The sequence below is a fragment of the Lathyrus oleraceus genome, chromosome 6 (genome assembly GCF_024323335.1).
Source record: "Lathyrus oleraceus cultivar Zhongwan6 chromosome 6, CAAS_Psat_ZW6_1.0, whole genome shotgun sequence".
NCBI classification, from domain to species: domain Eukaryota; kingdom Viridiplantae; phylum Streptophyta; class Magnoliopsida; order Fabales; family Fabaceae; genus Lathyrus; species Lathyrus oleraceus.
Window position 1 is genome coordinate 163705828 of NC_066584.1, and position 5153 is coordinate 163710980.

Genomic DNA, 5153 nt, shown 5'->3' on the forward strand with positions numbered 1-5153 from the left:
ATCAAGTCTTAAACATAGGTATGAATATTAAGAGTAATATTTATACCAGATTGACCCGCTATGAGAATACTATATAGAATGTCATGCAAAGTGTCATAAGTTATTCTCATGGTGATAATGGTGTATACCACCATTTGACTTGAAACCACTATGGACCCTAGATGTAGAGTCAAGTGCCTTATTGCTGATCAAACGTTGTCCATAACTGGATAACCATAAAGACAATTGATGGGTACTCCACGAAGCATGCTGAGGGACATAGTGACCTAGATGGAATTTTCCCTTCTGCGTAACAGGATAAATGTCTATGGGCCCAATATTAAACTGGACAAGGATGACACGATTTATGTCTTATGTTCAATATAGACATAAGGGCAAAAAGGTAATTGTACATATAAGTATTATTGCAAAAGGATTTGTCAGATCACATGACATTTTCGTGTCTTGGATAGCAGTGATGTGTTGCTAGATACCGCTCAATGTTTATTATGTTAAATACGTGATTTAAAATAATTGTCAATGCCGCGAAAACCTACAGGGTCACACACAAAAGGACGGATTGATGAGAGATAGAGTAACTAAGGAACACTGTAAGATACGGTGCACTTAAGTGAATTGTAGAACATCATAAGGTACGGTGTACTTAAGTAGAATACGAAATATGGTAAGGTACCACGCGCTTAAGTGATTTTGGCATATTATAAGATATGAGCCACATACACTTAAGTGGGCTTTTTAGCTTGCAGTCCACACAAGTGGTTCTATAAATAGAACCCTTGTGTAGAAGCATTTGTGCAGTTGCAATTTTGTTTCTCTCTCTCTCTCACTCTCACTCTCTCTTTCTCTCTCTCTCTCACTCACTTAAAGCCTTCATTCGTAGCAGCTAGCACTGAGATTGAAGGAAACCGTTCGTGTGGACTGAGTAGAGGCGTTGTGATAACATGAAATAATATCACATTTTTGGACTCGATTTAATTAAATTATATTATTATTTGATTCGATTTATTTTATATTATTCGATATTACTTGGTATTCTCTTTCTATTTATTTCAGGTAACATTATTTGAAGCATACGTGAAAAAGAAAGAAAAGGGGGTGCAAAAAGAAGCATTCCACTAAAGTCCAACCCACAACTACAAGGAGAAGCGCTGAAGCGCTGTGACGACCGCCACACAAGGCGTGACGAGCGTCACACCCCTCTGCTCAGTGTTACGAGCGTAACACAGGGTGTGACGGACGTCACACCCCCATTCCTATTTTGTTTGGCTTTGACGCGTAACAGAAGCACGTTCGCCCTTTTTCTTCGCTTGACTCGTTGACACACGAGGAAACCTACTGAAGGAATTTTTGGGAAACGGTTACATGATGGATTAATATAAATAGATCTTAAGTGGTTCCCTGAGGCTCTCCTTCCTTTTTCCAGATTTCCACGCCGTGCATTATTTTTTAAGCATTATATTTTTATCAGCATTCCATATTTTCTTCAGCAGTTTATTACCTTAGCATTTTTACTTCCTTTTTCTTTGTTAGCTTAATTTTTTAGGCATTCAATTAATTTTCTCACAATAGTTTCTACACCGGAAACTATTGTGTAACTTTTACTGGATCTAACCTTACGTTAGATCATAGTATTTTATTCCTTCGTTTTATTTTTCTGTCTGATCGAAGATTGTGAAGAACAAATCCAACCGGTTTGTGGTGGAGTGTTCAAGCATCGAAGTTAGAGAACAACCAAGATTTCTATTAATTTTAGAGGTTCATTAATTTATTGCTTTAATTTATATATGCTCTGTACTGCTGTTTATCTATATTGTTTGTCTGATATGGCTGTATTTAAGCATAATTATTGTTTAGGCTTGTTTAGCATGTCCGGCTAAATAAACTTAGATATCGGTATGTAAAGTAAGCGGAATAAAGGAATCAAAACTAAGTCGGTTTAAATTTGTTTAAAAATATAGTCACTCTTTTTATGGTCTCAATTTACAGAGTTAATACCAAAGCTTTTGTACGAGAGTAAAAGACATAAAGAAGTTAAAATCAATAGAACGACAGTTTGAGCTTTTAACTGGATAGTGTAAATTGGACATTAACTTTAAATCAGGGCGAAAGCAATTTTTAGAGTTAATTAAATTCTAATCATTTTCAAAAAGTATTTTTAAGGGTTAAATGTGAGGACGAGAGTTAAGCATTTAAGTTTAATCATATAATCTAAGTCAACAGAGCGAGAGTTTGAGACGAGGGTGTTTAAACGGTTAGTATTTTAATAAAAAGAGTTTCTATAGATTCTATTATTTTCAAAAAGTGATTTTAGTTTTAACTAAATAGTGAGAGCGTACGTTAAGGTAAAATCATAGTCTATTCAACAGAGCGAGAGTTTGAGAAAAGGCTTTTAATCAATAGCGTCTAATGAAAGGACTTATTTTAAAACTAAGAAACCAACGAAGATTTGATTCCCTAATTACGACGAACTACATACCGATATCCGCGTTATTTGATATTTAATCTAGATCCAATTTTAGTTTTACTTTTCCCCCTAATCAACAAAGTATCATCCGCCTTAGCTTTACGAAGTAACCTTAGAAAAACGGTATATCGATTCATTAAGTCCCTGTGGGATCGATATCTTTTAAAACTACGCGATTAGACTGTGCACTTGCAGTTAATACCCCAATAGACTCATAAAGTCGCGATCAAGTTTTTGGCGCCGTTGCCGGGGACTTTTATTTAGTCGATATCGTAACTCTTCTGTTACGCTGTAGAGACTAAGGCAATTTTTATTTTTCCTTTTGTCTTTCGTTGATTTGTATGCCACACACTCGCTCACAAGGCGAACCGTATTACTTACGAATCGACGACGTTGAACGATATCTCCGAGTCTTACGACGAATTCGGGAGTATCGTGCCGCAAACAATCTTCCTCCAATCGAAATTCCTGATCTCAAAAATCTTCTTCCATCGCCGATACCCGAGATGGCAGAACCAGCTCGTGCTCTTCGAGATTACGCTGCTCCATCGCAAGATGAGCCGCATTCGAGTATTGCTCCACCCGCAATTGAAGTAAACAACTTCGAACTTAAACCTTCGCTGTTGCAGGCAGTGCAACAGAACCAATTTTCTGGAAATCCTACCGAGGATCCAAACCTTCATTTATCCGTATTTGTCCAATACGCTGATACTGTTAAAGCTAATGGTGTCACTTCAGAGGAAATTCGACTTCATCTTTTTCCTTTCTCGTTAAGAGATAAAGCTAGAAGATGGCTTCAGTCTCTTCCTTCCAACTCAGTTACCACATGGAATGAGTTGAAGAAAGTCTTTCTTGCCCGATATTTTCCTCCAAGCAAAACAGCTATGTTAAGAGCCCAGATAAATGGATTTAAACAGAAAGATAACGAGTCTCTTTTTGAAGCATGGGAAAGATACAAAGACATGATGAGACTTTGTCCACACCATGGTTTAGAGGACTGGTTAGTAATTCATACCTTCTATAATGGTCTCTTATACAACACAAGTTTAACAATAGACGCCGCCGCAGGTGGTGCGCTTATGGATAAACCTTACGCTGACGCTTATCAACTTATCGAAAGCATGGCCCAAAACCATTATCAGTGGGGAAGCGACAGAACGATGGTAGAAAAACCTCAAACAAAAGGGGGCATGTACGAGATAAGTAGCCTTGATCATGTTAATGCAAAAGTGGATGCTCTTGCCCAGAAAATTGAAAGTTTAAATGTATCACCTCCAGCCGTCGTGGTTGCCGTAACTCAAAATTGCGAAGTCTGTGGAATTCAAGGTCACACTCATACATATTGTCAACTCCTAACAGGAATCCAAGCAGAGCAGGTGAACTATGCTCAAGGAAATCCTTACTCGCATACCTATAACTCAACTGGAAGAACCATCCTAATTTTTCATATAAGAGTAACAACGCTTTATACGCACCAGGACAAGCTCCCAATCAAGCCCCAGCTATACCTCCTGGATATCAAAAGCCGACCCCATCTACACCTAACAATAACGTTCCTAGAAAATCCAATTTGGAAATCATGATGGAGAACTTCATAGCTTCTCAATAGCAAACCAATAAAGATTTCTTAAACCAGAATGTACACACTAACGAACAAATTAAACAACTAGCAAGTAAAGTAGATGCCCTGGCTACCCATAACAAAATGCTGGAAACACAAATCTCGCAAGTAGATCAACAACAAGCGCCTACTGCTGCCCCAACTGTTACATTTCCTGGACAGTCCCAACCTAATCCGAAAAGCCACGCTCATGCAGTTATATTAAGAAGTGGAACAGAGGTAGAAGGACCGTCTGGCCCAAGGATTGAGAACCAAAACTCTAAAAAGTCAATTGAGGAAGAAGGTAAACCTAAGGAAAAGGAAGAGTGTAACAAGGAAACCATAGAAAAGAAAGAACCTTATGTACCTCCACCTCCTTACAAACCACCTATCCCTTATCCTCAGAGGCTAATTAAAACCAAAGACGCGGGCCAATTTAAAAAATTTGTTGACCTACTGAAACAATTAAACGTCACCATTCCTTTTACAAAAGCTATTACACAGATGCCTTCATATGCTAAGTTCTTAAAAGAAATTCTATCTAATAAAAGGAAACTTGAAGCGAGCGAAACCGTTACACTCACTGTTGAGTGTAGCGCAATAATCCAGAATATGCCTCCTAAACTTAAAGACCCTGGTAGTTTCTCTATACCCTGTCACATAGGAAAATTTGTCATAGACAAAGCTTTATGCGATTTAGGAGCCGGTATCAGTGTTATGCCCTTATCCATATGCAAGAGACTTGAAATGGGAGAATTAAGACCAACTAAAATGTCTGTGCAATTAGCAGATCGTTCCGTTAGATATCCCGTAGGAATTCTTGAAAACGTTCCCGTGCGCATAGGTCAATTCTACATTCCCACCGATTTTATAATTATGGACATAAGAGAAGATGAAGTTACCCCCATTATATTGGGAAGACCATTCTTAGCAACCGTCGGTGCTATCATAGACGTAAAATGAGGACGACTCACTTTCGAAGTAGGAGAAGAGAAAATTGAGTTTATTCTTTCCAAATTTTTGAAAGCACCTGCAATAGAAGACACATGTTACTTCATGGATATCATCGATGAATGCATAAAAGAAATA

General features: G+C 38.0%; 1 non-coding gene across 1 annotated transcript; it reads right to left on the reverse strand.

Moving 5' to 3' along the window:
- Nucleotides 1–3348: 3348 nt before the first annotated feature.
- On the reverse strand, nucleotides 3349–3455 carry LOC127099556 (small nucleolar RNA R71). Its single transcript, XR_007794047.1, has one exon. It is a non-coding gene; the product is annotated as a small nucleolar RNA R71 (small nucleolar RNA).
- Nucleotides 3456–5153: the final 1698 nt, after the last annotated feature.